Raw genomic sequence first — 20,802 nt, 5'->3', positions numbered from 1 at the left:
GGCTACTGGCTAGATGGGTGTCTTCTTCCTCCCTCTACTTCATGTGCACCCTTCTTGAAGTTGCCTGCTTGGTGGAAGAGGACGACCAAATAGATTTGGGGTTCTTGTGCACCAAACCTGTTTCAAAAGCAAAACTTCACACACACACACACACACACACACACACACACACGTACCGCCCACCTATTTTGTTGTGGTAAGAAAAGTGACAGGAAATTAACTGGAACGGGTAGAATAATGGTGGTGTTGGGTAACAGCTTATTACTTCCATGCAAAGCAAACAAACAAAAGCAACTCAGAATGCCAGTGTATAACCCTGAAGCAAATTTTGTGTAAAGAAATCACAATGAATAGTGAAAAAACAGGTGGTCTGGAAGAGCTATAGATTGGTGGTGCTTCCTTCTTTAAAATGGAAACATTTAACAGTTGCAAGTGAGTTTTTCCAAGTTACTATGACAATTAGACATGTTAATTGCACATATTGACAGTTGAAGTTGTAAGTGCCCTTTGTGTTGCATCTCCTGTTGTTCTGAGGCCTACCTAATAACTCCAGTGGCATTTATATTATAAAACTCTGATAATGATTGAAAAAATTGCTAGCCTGAAGACAGTAGTGAAAGTAGATATTTAAGTTTGTGTGCTCTCTTTTACTTGCTTGTTTTATTTCAACAGTTTGTATGCCACTGAATTAAAGCAGACGCTAAGCAGTAAACTTTTTAATGAAAAGTTGTGGTCATGTTCAGCTCTAAGCATCTTTCTTCTTCACCTTCTAGGGAACTAGAGGGCTTAACGCATCTGCTGCTTCTTGCTCCTGCTCTGAAAACAATCCCTCCTTATATTTGCTAGTAGAGCTCAACCTTGCATCCCACTCCATCATGTTGATTCTCATTTGGCTTCATGGTAAGCTTGTATTTGCTCTATGTATCTCTGTAAGGTAAAGTCCTCATAGGCTTAGCATACCCCCGATAATAACATTGAGCACTGAAATCAATATACTTCATGCCCATCCAAAATTGTTCAATCATGTCCCAGTTCCCATTGTAGGAAAAGGGTGGGCGTACTGAATTAGCATTGAAGTTGAGCTTCTGCATAATTTTTTATACAAATAAAATATGAACTAAAATATGTGACAGAATTAAATCCATCAGATCTAATAAAAGAAATAGAGGGAAGCAAAGAAAGCTTGGACCTTAAATCCCATTAACCAGGCCAGAGAGAAAATGTGTTAAAAGGGAGCTGCACTGTATCTTTTCGCATTGTCTGTTGGAATAATCTTTTTCACCCTTTAAGTGGAGTGTTTAAAAATCCTGGTATTTCTGAAACAAAAAGAATACACAGCCACTGAGCTAGCTGGTTTTTATACCTTTTCTGAGTATTGTCCTTCAGTACAATACGGAGCCATTTCTTTGTTCTCAGAAGCAAGCAGTTAAATTGTATGTAAATGTATGCAAATTAGATGCTGTCTAATAAAGAGAGTCATTAGATGGAAAAATATTTAGTTTGGCAAAAGAAGAGAAAAGAGGGGAAAAGAAAGCAGGTGTATTTTGGAAGAGATAAATGTACGATTGCTAAAAGCCCTCTAACTTCGGATGAGGATTTCTAAAAAAGGCTATTTAAATTTCTTGTAGGAGGTTTATTCCTTTGTTCTTCCATTTTCTGTGTATGTCGAAAATTATACATACATAGTTGTAATATAAATGTGACATTTATGTAAAATTCAGTATATATCTTGAACAGGCTATGCCCTGTTTGTGCATCCACAAAAATAGATATGTTTGCATAAACCTATATACTTGAGGGTCTGTATAAAAGAGAAGATAGCAGCACTGAAATAAACCATTCTATTAATGTATGTTAAAAGTACCTAGATGATTTTGCAACCATTTCGCCCATTAAGTCATCTTACTAGGATTAGAGGTGTGATACCGTATTTCTGTTGTTCAAGCTACACAGAGCATATTGCTGGACTCAGAGGTACCAAGGGATCTCCATTTGGTGCTAAAACTGACCCTGTATCAAAGTAGCAGCAACCATTAGTGCTGGTTTTTCAGTAAAGGGAGCTGGCATTAGCTCCCTGCATGAGATTTTAAGCCTTGCACCACAGGCCCACACTTCTTAACATGAGTACATCCTTACACCAGCTAGGAGCTGTAGCAAAATAACATTTCTTCCTCTTTGGCAAAAAAAAAAAAAAAAAATATGTGGCATTTATCCAATTGTACCCTATCTGAATTACACAGGTTCCTAGCTCTGTGAGGTTATCGGGATTCGGAGTTGGGTGCTACCAATATGTGGATAACCCTCAGTTCTATTTCTTCCTGTCATCAGAGTGAGCCAAGGCCATGCAAATTCTGCACTGTTGTCTGATCACTGTAATGAGGGCAAATAAATTGAAACTGAATTCCTATAAGATGGGCACGCCACAGCTGGGTGGTTCCTGGATCTGAGACTTAGGTGAGCAGCTCTGTTCGTGATGGAGTTGGAGTCCCCTTGTCTCTTTGATTTCAGAGGAGACCCAAGTGTCTGTAAGGAACAGCCTGAACAGGATAATCCATGCTGTGTTAAGTTCCCATTTGGATTACTGTAATGCAGTCTAGAAGGGCTGCTCTGGAAGACAACTTGGAAAGTGCAGCCTGTGTAAAATGCAGAAGCCTGACTTTTAAGTGGAATCGCTAGTCAAACCTATATTATACATTATACGTGTTCTGCACTGACTGCCCACATGGTTCTGGTCCAAATTCAAGGTTTTACAGAAGACTCATAAAGCCCCCAAACAACTTGAGGCCTAAATACTTGGAAGAATGCCTCTCTCAGTATAAATATAGTTTTTCCAAGAGTTAAGATTGGCTGAGAGGTCCAACTTAGTGTCCTGGCAGTGGGTGCACTATATTTGGTGGTGATGTATAAGCAAGTCTTCTCCACGGTGGCACTCTGGCTTTCAAACGCCCTGCTTCTTGAAATTCAGCTAGCATTGTCGCTTTTGTTATTTAATTGCCAGCTCAAAACACCATTTTTTATGCATGTTTAGGAAGTTAACAGTAATATTTGCTCATGGCTATGAATGTTATTTTAATGAAATTGTTGCTCCTCGCCCTGAGAAATTTGGATCAAAGGTGGAATGTAAATAGTCTCAATAAATGCTACTTGTTACAACGTAAGCCTTGCCCCACCTCACCATGGAATAGGAATATTACAATAGGAATATCACAATAGGAATGGCAAGTTCACATTTCCTTCACACAGATGGGAAGGGGCATTGCTTTTACCTGCCTTGGTTTTTTAATTTTTTTAAACTTTATGCTCCTTGCTTTTACAGCAGCAAGCCCATGATTTCCTGCACCACAACCATTTACACTCCTCACCCCTGGAAATCTGGTTAGCTGCTATGTAGCCATAGGGTGTGTGTGTGTGTGTGTGCGTATGTGTGCGCGTGCGTGTGTGCGTGCGTGCAAAAGAGAGGAATATTAGGGATGGAACAAAAGAGAGGTAGCAGGACAAGGAGATACCTGCACCGGAGCCGCAGCAATGAAACTATTGGCTACTGAATTGCCTCTGCTTGTTCTGCCTCTTGGAGACCCACCTAACGCAACATGGTGTCCAAAAGAGAAGGAAACGTGACCATAATGTGATCATGTGATGCCAGTGTTTACATCCTCTCAGCTGTTTCCGCTCCCCTCTCCCTGCATCTCCCCTCTCCTCTCACAGTCACACGGTCAGGACCAGTGACCCTCTTACCCATCCACAAGATTCCTTGTTGAGGTTTTTTACCACTGCTTCGCTTCCATCCCCCTGCCACTCTCCAGCCAAGGAAAGTGACCTCTTGTCACTTCCACTGGCATTGGGGCGCAGCCTCCCCTGGAATTAAAAACAAAAGAAAAAGCTGAAAAAGCAACAGAAAACTAAAAGCATGCATCCTGGAAATTCCTGACACCTTTTAAAATTCAAATTTCCCCTCCAGACGCCATTTTAGGTGTCCAATTTCCTGGCATGTCCTGGAATTTTCCAGACGTATGGCAAGCCTAGGAAAGATCAGCCTGCAAGTCTAGTATTCTGAACTTCTGACCAGCTTCAAACTCTGGAGCGATTGTAGCTCAGCGGCCGAGGATATACTTTGCATGCAGAAAGTCTCACGTCCAATCCCTTGCATCTCTAATTAAAAAGAAGAAGAACGCTAAATATATTTACGTTCGATTCTGACAACAGCTTTCTTATTATGGGCTAGATGGAAAATGTGTCTAGATATAAACTTCTTTTATTTTTGTTTCTTCTCTGATTTCTTAGGCAACAAAAAAGTCCTTCTTAAATAGCTGCAGAGAATACCAAAAACCAGAGAATACCAAAAACCAGACTGACTATTCTCTGTTAGTCACAGAAAGTTTTAAGCATCAGACTTTGAATTCTGCTTAGTTTTATCACATCCTCTTCCAGCTCAGGGATTCTTCCACTCATTTCCATATGAGCTTGTCTACCTAAATTGACCCTTGCATTGTTTGAGAATAGATTGGATTAAGCTTTCACCCAAGGCACCTTTTTGTTTCTCTGTGTGTGTTGAAGTTATATATTAAAAACTGTTTTCAATCAGATGTGTGAGTTTTCTGTTAACTGTTAACTTGTTGCCATGGCAGTACTGGAGCAATGTATGCACGTAGACATATATGTGTTTAAAATACACGTATATTAAATTAGTGTTTTAAAAATATTTACATATATAGCTTAGGAATTGGCATCATTCCCAGAATTACTGGAACTACCTTCCCCAGGAACATTTGGACTTGAATAATCTCCTTAGCAGCACCTCCCCCAACTCCTGAAGCATAACAGTTTGTAGAAATGGCGCTTCAGTTAGTACTTGACTTCTTATCTTGCAGTGACTGAGTTCTTTGGAACTGCAATATATGTTTTAGCTTTGTGCTTTAAAATGTCCTTTCTAATGGTTTCTCCTTGAAGTATTCAAAAATGTGAATCCCCAGCTGCAGAAGATGTGTTTTTGAAGGGTCAATAATGCTGTTGTCCACCTAGTCAGATTTCCGTCTCTGTAAATATTATTTTGAGGTTTAGATAAACTACAGAACTCTGGATAGTTCCAGATAATGCTAAACCATTCCAAGCATATTTCTAAGATATTGCCACAAATGTTGACATCTGAAATCCAGTATGGCAGGCAACTGTAAGAAAATTGAATTTTGCAGTAGTGCCAGAAAGTTAGTCTGTTTGTCTTGTAAGTTCTTTTTCCAGAATGATCAGTGACATCCAGGTTCCCAAGATGGCCTTGTCTTCAAAGTAAAAGCAACTTCAGATGTTATACCAGTGAAGAGGGAGTAGGAAGCACAAGCATCTCGTGCTTCTTATTCCTTCACGTTGTTGCAGTCTTCTGCATCACTCAGAGTGAAGACATATGCAAGTTCCTACAGGGCAGATGGAAAGGATTTATTTCACATGTTGAAGAAAAGGAAGCATGAAGCCACTTCCAACAGAGTGTTCCAATTTTCTCTGTGTGCTCAGGATGTGAATTTGGTAACTTGCACATTCACAAGATTAGTGATGGCAAGCAATAAGAGAACTGAGAACTAGTCTCCCAACAGTTTGTATTAAATTATCAGTTCTAGAATTTACCATTTTCTGGGTGACCACCAATTTATTCGAACTGTTTCCAGTGTATATAGCGTTTTGAGATCTGTACTTCCTAAAATAGGTTTTAAAGAATAAAAGATTCTACACTAAACTAATCCTGGTGCTAGCAAATTGGCTGTCGGACTAGCAGCTTTTGATATTACCTAGTTATTGTTGTTGTTGCCGTTATTTCTTTTTAATTATGCAAAGTGCTAATCAGTTTGATTATGCACAGTGCTAATCAGGTTAATTATGCAAAGTGCTAATCAGTTGTTCTCTAAGCACATGGGGAGTGCAGAGGTGCTGATGGTGAATAGTGCTGCTACATGGGGGTAGTCACGGCAGTCGTTTTCTATTAAGAAAGAGAAGCAAGTGAGATGGCACAGAGAATTTTACCTCTTAAAATTATTTTTAAAAATGAAGACAGCTGTAGGGACAGGAATTCCACAACAATGGTACATTTGACCTAAAATGCTGTTTCTCTCTCCAAATAACTTGGTCAGAATTGAATGGGCCAGTGATATATAAACATTTTATTAATTTTCCAGAAAATTAATAGCTAGGATCCAGTACAGAGTTAAGCATGCATAAGACCACTGATATAGCATACTTGTCAATGTAGGAGTGTGGCCACTGTGGGCTGTGTGTCTGCTACAAGTAGGGCAGTTTTTCTTATAATCATGCTTCGTGGTGGAATACAGTGGTACCTTGGTTTACAACCATAATCTGTTCCAGAGGTCTGTTTGTAAACCAAAACAGGTTGTAACCCAAGGCACACTTTTGCCAATGGGGCCTCCAAAAATAATTTGTTTGTAATCCAAAAAAAGTTTGCAAACCGGGACACGCACTTCCGGGTTTGACGTGTTTGTAATCCAAAACGTATGCAAACCAGACTGTTTGCAAACCAAGGTACTGAGGTATGTGTAGATGATAAAAAGTAATGATAGGAAGTAAAATTATTTCACCCTGCTAGTTCATTATTAAACATAGATATATGCAAGATATATAAAAAAACAGATATATACCGTTATTGAGAAGAATTGGTTTTTTAACTAAGGAAAGTGAGCTGAAGGGATAATGGAAATGGGGCAAGTTCTAACAGAGTAGGAGGAGGTCCACTAACAGAACAACACTTATGGTTCTGGAGGTCCCTTCTCTTACACACCCTTCTGTAGACATACATCTCTCACTGGTGTTGTTGTACTGGTAGTGGGGGCTGAAATGGGGCATTCTCAGGGCATATCAGGCACAGCCAAGGATCCAGTAGATCCTGAATCCCCTGATATATCCCAAGACTAGGCCCTTTTCCAACCCTCTGATTGAACAACCTCTCAAGGTAAGGAAAAGCTCCCACCTCCTACCCTGATTGTAGCAAGCTAGCTATTTATGAAGTGGTTGAACTTCTGCTGCAGAATCTCCCCACCTCACAAAAAAAAAAGGATTGTTCTGTAAATCTTAATAAAGATTGCCATTGGTCCCCATTTTTAACTGAATTCTGCACCTTGCTCTTTCAATTATGTAATGATTTTATGTTTTAAAAAACCATGCTTTGATCTTTGGATGAAGGGTTGTATAAACATTTTAACAACAGCAGCAGCACATTTCAACAACAACAACAATGCCACATTAAATATTGAGTATTTGAAAAACTCTGAAATAGAATAAGTGGTGGTCATGCGTGTTTGAGGTACCATCTTGATGAGAAGCACCCAAAAAGATCTACCTAGATCTAATAAAATGCTAAGAATTTCCCCTTCAAAAATTGGACCTTGTAAAAGTGCCTCAATTTTAGCATACATATTAACATCATATTACGAGTTTTGTTTTTTTTACAAGATGCACTATTTATTTTTAAATTAAAATGTTGACTAACACGTACCGTTGCAAACATGTGAAAAGAGAGTTTGTAATATAATAGGTGTACCAATAATTCAAGTTAGTCCCTCACTACAGTTAATATGAAGGAGACACTGGCATTCCATACTTTTTAGATTTTTCACTGCCAATAAGAAAAAGCTGATACGGCTGATACTAAATGATCTCCATACTAATTTAAGGACCTTTAGACCAGTGGTATTAAACTTAGGTACAATTTAAACATTCTGATTTTAGGATCTAAAGAATTGGGTACTGGATTAGTTGACACAGGCCTGGATGCAGAAGATGGGAAAGGGCACCTAAGTCTCATTGGAATATGCATAGTTTTCCATGGTTTTTTCCATCAATTTCAGTGGTTGAAGCCTGCTCTCTAGCTTGCAAATGATATGTGCTGCACTATGTTGTGTTTTGTGTTGATACTGGAAGCTCAGCTCTTTGACAGAGTTAATTACTATTTTGTCATGTTATCTTGTTTGTTCTCAATAAACGGTTATACTTTTTAAAAAGAAGTTAAACAAGAAAACACATAGAACCTGGTCGAAATAAATAAAAAATAATTTAAAAAAAATTCTCCAGTAAGTAGCACCTTAGAGACCAACTAAGTTTGTTCTGGGTATAAGCTTTTGTGTTCATGCACACTTCTTCAGATATCTGAAGAAGATATTCGTCTGAGGAAGTGTGCCTGCACATGAAAGCTTATACCCAGAACAAACTTAGTTGGTTTCTAAGGTGCTACTGGACAATTTTTAAATTTTTATTTATTTATTTTGACTGTGTCAGACCAACACGGCTACCTGCCTGAATACAACCTGGTGTTACTGCATACACTGCATGCAGTTTGGACATCTCAGTGTACATGCCGAAACCACTCTCTTACATGCAGTGTACAACCTCATATGCAGGTTACATACGATACCTAGGGCGGTATCCAGCAAAACAGTTCTGCTAGCGCGTGGGCTTTTAGCTATGCAATAAAGCTTCCCTGCCCTCTCCTCAAAGCACCCCATAAATCAGCTCTGGAGGGTTGGGGAAACCCACTGGAACATATTTAGGGGTTACACAGATAGAGGTTATAAATTGTTTAAAATTGTTCTTAATATGGTGTTTTAATCCTGTAACCCACACTAGGACCTTAGAATGATGGGCAGATAATATATACTGTAAACAAATAATAAAGTCTTTTCCTATGGGCCTGCCAGCTTTTCTTTTAACACCAGTGATATAAATTTGGGATATTTTTTTTTAAGAAGGCAAGAAATTTACTACGTAGTGTACTGCATACAAAGGTAGATGTAGACTTTCACTACAGTATGATCAACTACATCCAGTTTTTGATTATACCTCCTCTTACAATGCAACTTAGAGTGCATTGCTATGGAAGGAGTATCTCAAATCTTGCTACTGTCTCAACACCAATTATTCAACTAAATTGGTTCCATACTTAACACAAATGTATTTTTCAGTGCTGTTACTTAAAGTGCAGAAAGAACACATTCTGGATCCTCGTGTACATAATAAGCAACTAAATACGCCTATTTTCTACTAAGCCAAGAAGTCTGCATTTGCAAGGTATACTTCATTCTGTATAACTCATCCATGCTAAGGAATTTTTGTTCATTTAAAAATATTTTATTACATAAACATTACCAAAACAATTGGTTTTTCCCTTCCCACCTCCTCCTCCAGAAGACTAATGTGTCAAATTTCCCCATAAATCTATATGCGTAGTTGGTGGGCGCCAGTCATCAGTGCAGCATCAGGACAGACTTGTGGGCTACAGTTGCAGTAGGCTGTAGAGATTCCGTCTCAGTCTTCAGGCTCTCTGTACAGAAGTGGGAGATCTGGAGCGTTCATTCCTGGTATTGGGCAATCCAGACAGATTAGGGCAGCTATCCCCAACCTGCGGCCCTCCAGATGTTTTGGCCTACAAATCCTATGATCCCTAGCTAATAGGACCAGTGGTCAGGGATGATGGGAATTGTAGTCCAAAACATCTGGAGGGCTGAAAGTTGAGGATACCTGGATTAGGAATTCTGCTGGTTTACCATCTGACATAGCTGGCCATAGAAGTGATGGTAATGACTCCCAGACTGCTGGTTTTGGGGGACTCCAACATTTATACTGAGGCAACTGGCTCTGGAGTGGCTTAAGACTTCATGGCTGGCATGATGACCATGGGGCTGTAGCAACATATCAGTGGTCCAATGCATATGGCAGGCCACACTTTGGAACTTGTTTTCTCAACTGGGCAGGAACGTTGACTTGAAAGTGGGAGATACTGACACCAGCCCTTTGTCATCATTAGATAATTTTCTGTTGAGATTAGGCTTTCAACACCTTTTCCCTTCTGCAGATCCATTAGGATGGTCCACCCTTGGATGCTGATGAATTCAGCGGGGAGTTTTCTGGATGATATGACTGGTAGTCTTGTCAAAATTCTGGCTCTGGAAGCTCTGGAACATCTGAATGGCTCAGGCCATTGACATGATCACCCCTGAGCACCATCTCCTGCTTTGTGGGAGTTTCTCTCCCTGGTATACTCCAGAGCTTAGTGCTAGGAAACAGGCTGGGAGATGGCTCAAACATGGCCTTAGTCACCCTGTATGATATACATATATTAGTAACTGATGACACTGTTCGGCGGGGGAGCACTAAGTTGAAGAAAGAGTTTAATTCATCCTTATAAAAAGTTTAAATGGCATTGCTTGCTTGATAAAAATAGTGAACCTTAAATTTTGGTCCTTAAAACTACTTTAAAAGAACAGGAAATGAAATTCCATACCTGTTCTGAATGAATTCTCTCATGATTTTTAGCATTGTTCGATCTATTGAGTACACATTGCAGTTGCTTTAGTATAGGAACATTTTACTGGTTCAATGGGCTAGAGATAGGAAGAGCTAGCGGCTCTTCAAGGCAAAGTCAGATTGGTCAGGAAGCAGTAGGTTTTGGTTCAGTGCTGTCTTTGAACTCCATATTTTACATATCTGAAATGTTTCACCTTCCATTAGATTTATAGGTATATGGGTTCCCACGAAGCACTGGAGGTCTAGCTGTCACTTCCCTCTTTGGGTCTTTGATATGATATATCTACACCTCTACAAAATATGTAGAGAAGAAGAAAAATGGAAACGCTTATTTTCTTTGAAGCTACTGGAATCCATTCATAGATTCAGAATCAACAGGTGTAACTTTGGACATGTTTAAGAGATTGCCTCTAACTATGATAATGGGGCATGCTGGGTCACTTCTGAGATAAATTAGGCTTATGGGCTTTTAGATAAGGGAAGTTTTTGAAAATTGTTGTGAAGTTTCCCAGTGAATTTACATAGCCATTTTAAATCACTCTATAAAATGGTAATACCTTTAGTTTTTCTCTGGCACAAGACAAGACAATAAGTTTTGTTTGTTATATTTTCAGTAATTCAATGAACTTGCCATTTTGACCAGGTGGCTTGCTTTTAGAGAAAAACAAGTGTAAAGTCCACTTAGTCTCACTGAACTGGTTGTACAGTTCTTTGGGTCCTAGTCATAATATTTCCATGATTCTGTTATATTGTGGCAACTTGTGAAGATAGGGGTATCTCTTTCTTGGACATGCTGATTGTTAGAGTTTTCATTAATGGCTACTAGTGGGCTATCAGGGTAACCTTGAAAACCAGCATGGAAGGAACCCAACATTCTTGCTCGCTTAAACATGACAGTCAGCTATAAAAATGTTTTGCTCACACTGTGTCAGCTAGCTTTTAGAAACAAAGCAAAACCAGGAAATTTGATTTTGGCTAGAGAAAGCAGTTCTAGGATTTGGGAGCTAACTGATGGCAGAAACCATCTTGGGTTCAGATGTGCTGCTGTTGATTTTTTACTGATGTGTCTTTGGAACTAGCGTTACCTGCTTCTGTGCCTGCCCAATTTAACTGCATATTTGCAAACAAAACTGCTTAGTCTAATTTGTATATTTGCAAACAAAACTGCTCAGGATAATGATATATTTGCTAACAAAGGGTTATTACGAAACATTGCAAGTGTCCAATTCACTCCCTCCAAAGAAAACACTTTGTGAAACTCTCTGGACACTTCCCATTGTTTGGGGAAGTGGGGAGTGCAAAACAAAACATATAATTGGCATATGAACAATTAAATATTCCTGAAATACAATCCCATCGGTGTTGTATTTCATAAGGCTGCTCTTTAGGTCCAGATGTAGTGTTGAGGAGAGTTTACTTATGCTATGAAAATAACTAACAGTTCTTTGTCCAAAGACCTTCTAAAAACTGGTTAGTAACAGTATGATCGTTCACTAAACATTTTGTTTAGCACTTTTTATCATTAAACATGCATTTTATGCATGGATTAAATTAAGGTATATTATTCTTTGTTTTAAATAGGAGCTTGTATTCTCTTTCTTGAGTTCCTGTATTTCAGTGTTTCCCAACCTTGGAAACCCAGCTGTTTTTGGACTACAACTCCCATGATCCCTAGCTAGCAAGATCAATGGTCAGGGATGATGGGAATTGTAGTCTGAAAACAGCTGGAGACCAAAGGTTGGGAAACACTGCTGTATTTTTCAAAAAGTGCACAAATCCAATATTCTACTGTTGACAGATTATTTTAGGGGGGTTTTTTTGGAAGAAAGGAATACTTTATAAATTCTTCATAAAAATGGTTGAAGGAGACGCAACATCTGATGGCTTGGGACAGAGCTTTCCAAACTGTGTGTCGTGGCACATTAGTGTGTTGGCTGCAGTGTGTAGGTGTGTCATGTGAATGCCTCCCACGCTTCTCCTGGGGCTGGAAAGGGGTTAGTTTAACTTCCGGTTTGCTAGTAAAACTGAATTGCTGTTTCACAAAATGATGCAAAACTGAATTACTGTGTTGCGAAATGAGGCATGTCTAAAAGTGTGTCACCAACATTAAAAGTTTGGAAAGCTCTGGCTTAGGACAATACTAAACGTTATGATAAACTTGGTGCTCCAGTTCATAATGGTAGTCCCTCATCATCTTCCCTTTTAACTTCTTGCAAATTTTAAAACTGCTTGCCTTTTCTTCTTGCAAGTGTTAAATTTGCTTCTATCTCTGCCAGTAGCAATAATATGGAATAGGAAATGCACATAGACATGGAGAATGCATAGCAGAGAAAAGGGAGTAACTGAACACAGAGCTTCCATTTTTGACAGCAACCCTGTGTTTGACCTAGCTTTTAGTAAATAGTTGCTTCTAGACTGACAAAAATGCATTTAAGGTGGAAATAGTAATTCCAAAACTAGGGAACTGTGCTTATAGCTGTTAAGGGTCCCAGTCAGGTGCCCTCCTTTCAGTTCACATCAGCATAAAGTGAGAAAAATAAGCATTCCAACTAAATCCAGACTATGGGTTAATAAACAAAACAATTTGGTTTCTGCAACTCAGTATTTGTGAGTTTTAAACAAGCATTTTGATTAAAATTGTATGGCTTGCATGGCTGTAGAGATGGAAGGCATAAATGAATGCTAGGTTGCTAGGATTGATCTTTGTCTTCCTGCCATGACAGACGTAAAAGAAGAGAACTCTCTAAACACATACATATCTTATTATGACACACACATTTGGAAGAAGCCCCATTGGCAAAAACTAACATAAAGTGACACGTTGTTTAAAAAGTTGTTTTGAATGTCTTCTCCTGTTGATCATATGCAACGGGGATAAATAAACACCCAGTGTGTGGTGCAACCAGGCTGAGCATTCATGCTCCAGCAAATGTTTATGTCTTCGGTTGGCTGCATTGCTGTTTGTTTACTGTAAACATCATACCTGTATATGTTTGTAATGTATACATTAGCATTGGTAGTACAATCTTGGCTGTATAGTTGTGAGGAGGCTTTTTCTTGGATGTGACCAGATGGGGTTTGTTCTCTCCTCCCCGCTCCTTCTAATGCGGTGAATTAGTCTTTTGTACTTCTTGTGAAACAGAGGGACTGCTTATTCAAGCAGGACATGCTGTGCCCTGCTTAAATTAATGCAGGTGGATATGCAAGAAAAGCCACATAGGATTTGTCTGGTAGGAATCAAGCTAGTTTAGCTTTTTGTTTAATTAAAAACAGGTCTATTGGGTTCTCGGTTTATTCACTGATGAGTGGGATGATGCACAAGTCTCCTCAAGGTGAAATGACTAAAGTTGTTAGGCTCACATTTAAAGATGTCCCTTCTGCCACAATGTCAGTGTTGTTCCTCTTCTTTTTATAGCATTTTAAAATCAATTTTAGTGATGATGCTTGTATTTGGGCAAAGGATAAAACTTGAGTTCATGTGCTCCCCATTCGCTTTCACCAGTCCTGCTGAAAGGAGGGTCTCATTGTTTGAGAACCAATACAAATTCTGGTTAGTTTTGACTATGTCTTGGCCAAAGAAGCCAATTTGAAACCATAGTTTACCATCTTGTTTGGGTAAACCACATAGCTGCAGATTTGACAGTTGTCTCATGACACATATTAAGCTAACTGGCCTGTAATTTCCAGGAACCCCATTAGGGTTCTTTGCGAATTATTGGGTGGGTGCCATCCAGTCCCAGAATTCTTGCTTTCCCCCCCTTTTTTCTATTTGGTCTAGAGCTTCTTATGGATTATTCCTTATGGCTGTGTCCAGGGAGGAACAAGGAGGGGTGAGCAGCTCTATGCATGTAACACTAAGCTTGGTTTTGTGTTACATCTGAATGAAAGCAATGTTGACTTCCTGTTCCTGGTGTCTTCTAGAACTTTCCCAGTCATTGACACTCTTTGTCTTCTGCCACTTATCTGACTTCTTCTGCTGGTGCATTTAAACACTTTATGAAAACTCACTCTTCAAACTAGCATTTTAAATTGACTCTGCACATCATTCTTTTTGGTCCTCTTCTTTTCTCCCAAGTGTTTCATGGCTCTTACTTAGACAAGCCTGAGGCAAGGCCTTTTTTTGTTTTGTTCGCTTATTTAAAACTTTGTCTTGATTGTTGCTCTAAAAATAACTCCTTGTAATCAGAGGCACAAGTAAGAAGACTATGTATGTCCAGGGGGTTCTTGAGCAGGAGCTCGGGGGAACTGAATTTCCTTACCATTTTAAAATTAAACAATAATTATTATTATTATTTTCTGTTTGCGGGGGCTGGAATGGATATACACGCAATGCTTGAGCAAAAAATCCACCTATATCTGTAATCAGTAAAGATGTCACCATTTCTAATCCAGATCATTGTCGGCTTGAATTTATTAATCACATCGTATATTTAGCCATTCCCTGGGAGGCAGGGACAGGGAGTATGGCACTGTGATCGGGCCCACAATAAACTGACTGACTGACTTTGTGGTGAGTTTCTCCCAGACTTTGTAGCTCCCTCCCTAGAGAAGTTAGACTGACTCCCTCCTTGTTGTCCTTCTCTCAGCAGGTGAAGGACCTTCTTATTCCAACAGGATTTAGGGAACCAACTGCTTTTAGTAAAAGGGCTGGGGCCGTGCTATTTTTACTGTTATTATCTGCATGTTTATATCTTCTATAGTTTTAATTCTATTAATGTTATATTAATGATTGGTGAGGTATGGAGGAAGGAAGGAAGGAATAATCCTCCCTCCATGAGTAGATCCCAAGTTATTTATTAAATTTAGGGCCTTATATGTCAGTAATAACACCTTTTAACCCAGCTCCATAGCAAACCAGTCATTGCAAAGATGTAATGTGCTTCTGGTAGGTCTATCCAGTCACTCTCCTAGTTGGGAAGTCATATGACTCAAAATGGAGCAAGAAGCTCCATGTTAGACTCCTAATGTGAGCTGTGTTCTCAGTGAGATGTAACTTCTAGTCTGAGCTGGCAACATCTTTCTGAATCATGCGGGGTCACTGAAGGCGTTGCTTTGGGCAGCAGATTCCAGTGTGAAAACTCTTTTTCCTGCTTCTTACCACATCTTCATGTGTCCTTGGGAAGGGGGAAAAAAAGTTCAAAGCCAGAACACATTTTGAGTGGTGTTCAACTAAGTTTTATTTAGAGCAGACACATTGTAATGAATTGCCCTAAGTTGGTTATATTTATCAGTTTCATTTGGTCTGCTCTGAGTAAAACGTAGCTGAATACCAACCTATGTTTCCAGCATATAAATTTCTAAGACCAGCAATTGATTGTTTGTGTAGCTAATAATATCTAGTAATCACAAATAATGGGTCACATTTTTGAATGCTTACAACTTAATGTTTCCCTTTCGTATAAAGGTTTGCATAGTTTAGATAGCCATATGGAGTGAATATATGTAATCAGATGAAGACAAACATATGATAGGCTAGTCACCCTGACTGCCTCCTATTTGCAGTTAACCTTTTGATGAATGATCCATGAAACTGGTTTTAGATGTTTTAAAAAAGCAAACAACTAGAATAATTGCATCATAAATGTGTTAATTCATTAGTAAAAAATGGAAAACAACAACAAATGAGGTCTCAGCTTGATCATTAGAAAGATGAATTTCAGAAAGAGTGAATTGACATAACAGCATACTCACCCAAGGGCTACTGTGAACCTCACAAGCAGATAAGACATTCCCTTACTCACAAAATAACTGTCCTCCAGGATAGCACTGCAAGCTCTTTATATAATTTGGCATTTCATTCTATTCTTGGGAAAATAAATTTCATCAATGAACAGCTTACAAACTGAATGTAGAAAAATGTTATCTGATTATCTAAACACCTGCTAATTTTCCTAATTGTGAAGAAGCTGAAATTTCAGTCGGTACCTTGGATCATTCATTTCACTGCACTCAGTCCCCTCCCCCAAAGTGTCACTATTATAGTCAAGAGCAAATGGTCTGTTCAGCTCTTGAATTATGGGACCACTGATCATTTAAAATATGAAAATAAAGTCTCTGATCAGACAAGTGAATCAGAAAAATTAAATTTGCTTCTGTGTTCAAGAAAGAAAATATTTTATTGTTTTTAGGCTGGGCAAGCCAATACATCTTTATTCCTTTTAATGGTTTTTAAACTGATTTTAAATTAAATAATGGATTTTTAAAATAAGTTTACCATACGTTTGAGAGGGTATAATAGGCTATGGGTCTCAGTACTTTTGAAATAAGTTATTATTTTAAGACCTATCAGCTTTGAGTGTTTTGTCTAAGAATGTTGGTGCTCTGTTCCATATTAATTGCAATAGATTTTTCTCTAATAATAAATATTTCATACTTTCAGTGATGAATATATAAAATTGTATTAACTTCATATTCTTCAGAAATTCCCACCATGACCAAAAGCTTTCTTGTCTCAAATGCTATCTTGAAAGTTTAAGCTTCTTTATGGTAAGAAGCTTTAACTTATTCGTTTGTATTTTTTTAAATAAAAGTGGTATACGTTTCATGCAAAAAGCCCCCAAGTCCTCTAGTGTAATTAAATTTCTGGGATTTTTACACACTTCAAAAGCCTACAATCTGCAGTTAATAGTATTTTTCAGACAAGTATTTGGATACCCCAAAATGATTCCAATGTGGGCTGGTGTCTGTCAATCCGCAGACACCACAAAGTGTTGGAAATTGCAATGCACTCTGCTATAATTTGTCTTAAAAATATGCATGACAGCAATGGTTGTCTTACCTGCATTTTCAGTGGAAGAAAGCTATTTGAGTTTCCTAAGTGAATAAGCATGAAAAACAGTGTGATGGAATTGAGAAGCATAATCATTTGTATTACAGAATTTCTGATCAATTTAATCACTGGAGCCACTTATTGGACCTCAAAATCTGGTTAAAGGGAAGTTTGGAATGTGTTTTACATTGCTAAATTTCAGCTATAGTACAGATATTTTGTGCTAACTTCAGCTGACAGCATCTACAAGTTGTGGATCGTGACTGGTATACACCTGCTTACAAGGCCTTGTATCTTTTAGGTATTGGATAGCACCTTGTTGCTGTAGGTGCTTTATTGCTGTTTCATCAACTAGATGACGGATGTTCAGTCACTACTTAGTCATATTCAGCTGAGTTCCCCGATATGTCTTTCAAACTTAAAGAAATGCAGTTTATAAATTCATTTATTATTTATTTTAAAAAATTATATCCAGCCTTTCAGCCCCTGAATGTGCCCCTAAGGTGGTTTGCAACTACATGCCCTGATGCAGTAAAAAACTAGAAGGAATATTTCCCCCCAACAATCAATTAAAATGCCATAAAATAATAAGGATTAATGACAGTTTAGAAGCCATTAAAAGGAATAGAGATGTATTGGCTGCCCAGCCTAAAAACAATAAAGCATGAGTTCAGGCAAATTTTCTTTGGGAGATAGCTTCCAAGTCAGGGTGCTGCCACTCGAAAAGTCTTGCCTTGTGTTGCTGCCAAGCAGTGAAATGCAGTGCAGGACTTCTGGTAGTGACTGCTGGATCATATGGTCTTCAAGTCCAGCCCTACATATAGTGAGTGCATTACAATAATCTAATATGGATGTAGATGCCAATGGCACATGCCATTGGCCAGATCTGCTTTCTCCACGGTAGGAGGAGCTGAGCAAATCCTTGAGGAAGAGTTCTTTCCCAAAGCTTTAATGCTTAGATTACCTCTGCACACATGCAAATTGATAGCTTAAGGCACTACACATGGTTAATCCTAAATACAGCTGCAACAAAGGCAGGTGCTCTAACTGGCAAAGCCTTAGACGTTGATCTGACAACAGTCACACCCCTTTACTGCATAGCTGTCATGTGTCCCTTATTTGAAGGGACAGTCCCTTATTCCAGCGCCATGTTCTGCTGATGTCCCTTATTGATGGATGTCCCTTAAATGATGTCCCTTAAATTTCAAAGGAAGCAGCTCCTCTCCCTCCCTCCCTCCCTGCCGGCCAGGGAGGAGGGAGGCTCCAACTGTGTTGCTTGGCTGTGTTGCTCACCCAATAAGAAGTCTAAGAACGACTGGGGGGTGGAGCTTGCATGCCTTGTGTGTGGCTAGTTAATGCAAGCTGAGGGGATTTTTGAATGCTGGATGCCATTTTGTTGCACGTGCTGCCATCTTAAGGTGAGGCTGCATAGGCCTTGTGGTGCATGTGATTCAGATTCTATTCAGTTGAACCTCTGCTTACAAAGTTGGTTGGACAGTGTTCTCGAAGCTACCAGCATGAGTTTGACCAGACTGCAGGAGGACAGGAAGACTGGAATGCCTGGAACAGGTGAGGCTGCAGGTCCCTTATTTTGGCTGCGGGTCCCTTATTTCCAAATCTGTAAGTTGACAGCTATGCTTTGCTGTCCTGTATATGGGAATGGGCCAGACTCATTTTAGGACAGTAAACATTTCTGCAATTTGTCGCTACTACTAGTTCCCTTTCTCTTGGCTCCTCCTAGACCTAGGTGATGGGAGGGGTGCCTCTGCCTCCTGATCAGTGGTTGTGACCAATGAAACATCCCCCTCTGGGTAGACAGAGCTACTCCCATTAACTGATGGCACCAGGGTGGGCAGCTAAGTGAGCACCATGTCAGAGAGAGGCTTTGACCACCTTGGAGAGGGACCAGGGCTGATAGCAGAAAAAGTTAGATTTTATGAGAAGCAAATGTTTCTCTCCCCCTCCCCCCAATATTTATATACCACTGAATTGTAATAAAATCTCAAAACATTTTACAGAAAATGAAAAATATTATTATCAGTAAAGGCAGTAAAAAACAAGTATTTTAAAATTCAGAAAATAATTTAAAAATCAACAATGTCCTGAAACCAGATTAAACCACACAGCAGCTTCTACACATCTGGATAGGCTTCCCTTAACAAAAATGTTTTTAGCAGACACCAAAAAGAGTACAGTGAAGGATTCTACCGGATGTCAATATTTAGGAAGTTCCCAGGTGGGTGCTGCCAGTAACAGTGCCAGCTTCACAGATCTAAGCAATCAAGTGGGCATATATGGGCTAAGGCGATCTCACAAGTGAACGGTGGTTGCCGGGAATACCAATTTAACTTTAACTGTGGAATCTGAATTTGCTGATAAGTGACAGAAAATAGGGACAGTCTGGAAGTGCCCTGAGACTGATCAGACACAGTGAAGTGTCTTTCACGAGCACCGTTCAGCAGCAAGCAGAATCTAGAGGTCAAACAGGTAATGATAACAACAAAATGTGGTCCTTATACGTGCATAGGGTTCTTTTTTACAACTCTGTTGTGTGATTCAGAGACCTTACAACTATCATTCACGACTTTGTGTATCTTGAGGCTACTACAATGTGCTCAACATGGGGTTGTCTTTGATAGCATGATCCAGAAGCTCTTCCTCTTGTGCAATGTGGCTTCCCTCCTGATTGTGGCTTGCCAAAAGCACATTGTAACCAATGCTGTGCCATCTGCTCTGACTTTGTATTGCCTTCTGGGCAGTTCAGGGTGCTGGTTCTGACTTATGAAGGCCTAAGTGGCTTGGATCCAACAGTAGAACATTAGCAGTTCAACCATAAATATACGGATCCTGTCTAAGTGAAAGCCCAGACTTCAAGCATGGAACTCTCACCCTGAAGAAGAGCATATACAGTTTTGAAACGTATCTGAAAGTATCTCTAGCTTCTATGTGTGATATTTTTATGAGACTTTGACAGCTTTATAATGAATTATGTTTGCACCTTTTGTGCTCTATTTGTTACATTTCTGCCCTCATGCTCCTCCCCATCTCTTTAATCAAGTTACACTCCCATTCTTGCACTAGTAAAAACTGCAGATTTTGCCCATTTGGTACTGTTTTATTAAACTCTGTGGAGGATTAGTCTCTCAGTTATCTTTTTGTTTAGGATTTATGACAAACTTACTGCGTATGTGAAGGAGAAATGGCTACAGTGGGTTGCCTACAATAGCATTGGCAAGAGGCTGTGAGATTACATTTGGGAGAATATGCTGTGTACAAGAAAGTGACAAGCAAACTGAAATTAAAACAAAGGAATTGGAAATAGACCAGTAATCAATCTCGCCTCCTATCTCAATAAACCAGGGACATTTTTTCCCTAACGAATTCAGGGCAGATATCTCAGCGATGCCACGACAACAAGCCTCTCCCCCTTCTATTAAATCTACATTTCGAAGGTGGATGGTGCTGACTCATAAATTAAATTGGAGTAATACATACAGTGTATATATATTTCTGTCACTTTGTCTCAAATTAAACATGAACCTTCTCCCCTGACAAGATGATAGAAAAGTTAATTGCTCGCCCTGGCTTTAAATTGGAATTGGAATTTGCAAAATGCTAAAGGTTTATGAGATCTAAATCATGAGGAGCTTAAATTACATTCCTGTGATAAAATATTAATAAATCAATTAAAACATAAGCCGAGTATAATATTACTTTTCGTAGGAACCTTGAACACAATA

The 20,802-nt window shown here is 39.2% G+C and overlaps 1 protein-coding gene across 22 annotated transcripts in view; it reads left to right on the top strand.

Moving 5' to 3' along the window:
- Window positions 1-20,802, top strand: part of ZBTB20 (zinc finger and BTB domain containing 20) — a 463,068-nt gene that overhangs the window by 111,540 nt on the left and 330,726 nt on the right. For 16 of the 22 annotated variants that reach the window (XR_014167759.1, XR_014167760.1, XM_081908444.1 and 13 more), the window contains one exon: window positions 774-900. The exons of 5 other annotated variants lie outside the window; for them this stretch is intronic. The gene's annotated coding sequence lies outside the window, so the exon portion shown is untranslated. Of the gene's footprint in view, window positions 1-773; window positions 901-8,951; window positions 9,058-20,802 lie in introns of all 22 variants that reach the window. One more of the 22 variants, XM_081908442.1, reaches the window with a different exon arrangement.

Source organism: Podarcis melisellensis (assembly GCF_964234715.1).
Source record: "Podarcis melisellensis genome assembly, chromosome: 4".
Classification (NCBI taxonomy): domain Eukaryota; kingdom Metazoa; phylum Chordata; class Lepidosauria; order Squamata; family Lacertidae; genus Podarcis; species Podarcis melisellensis.
The sequence above is the reverse complement of the archived record's forward strand: the minus strand, read 5'-3'. Positions and strand labels throughout refer to the sequence as shown.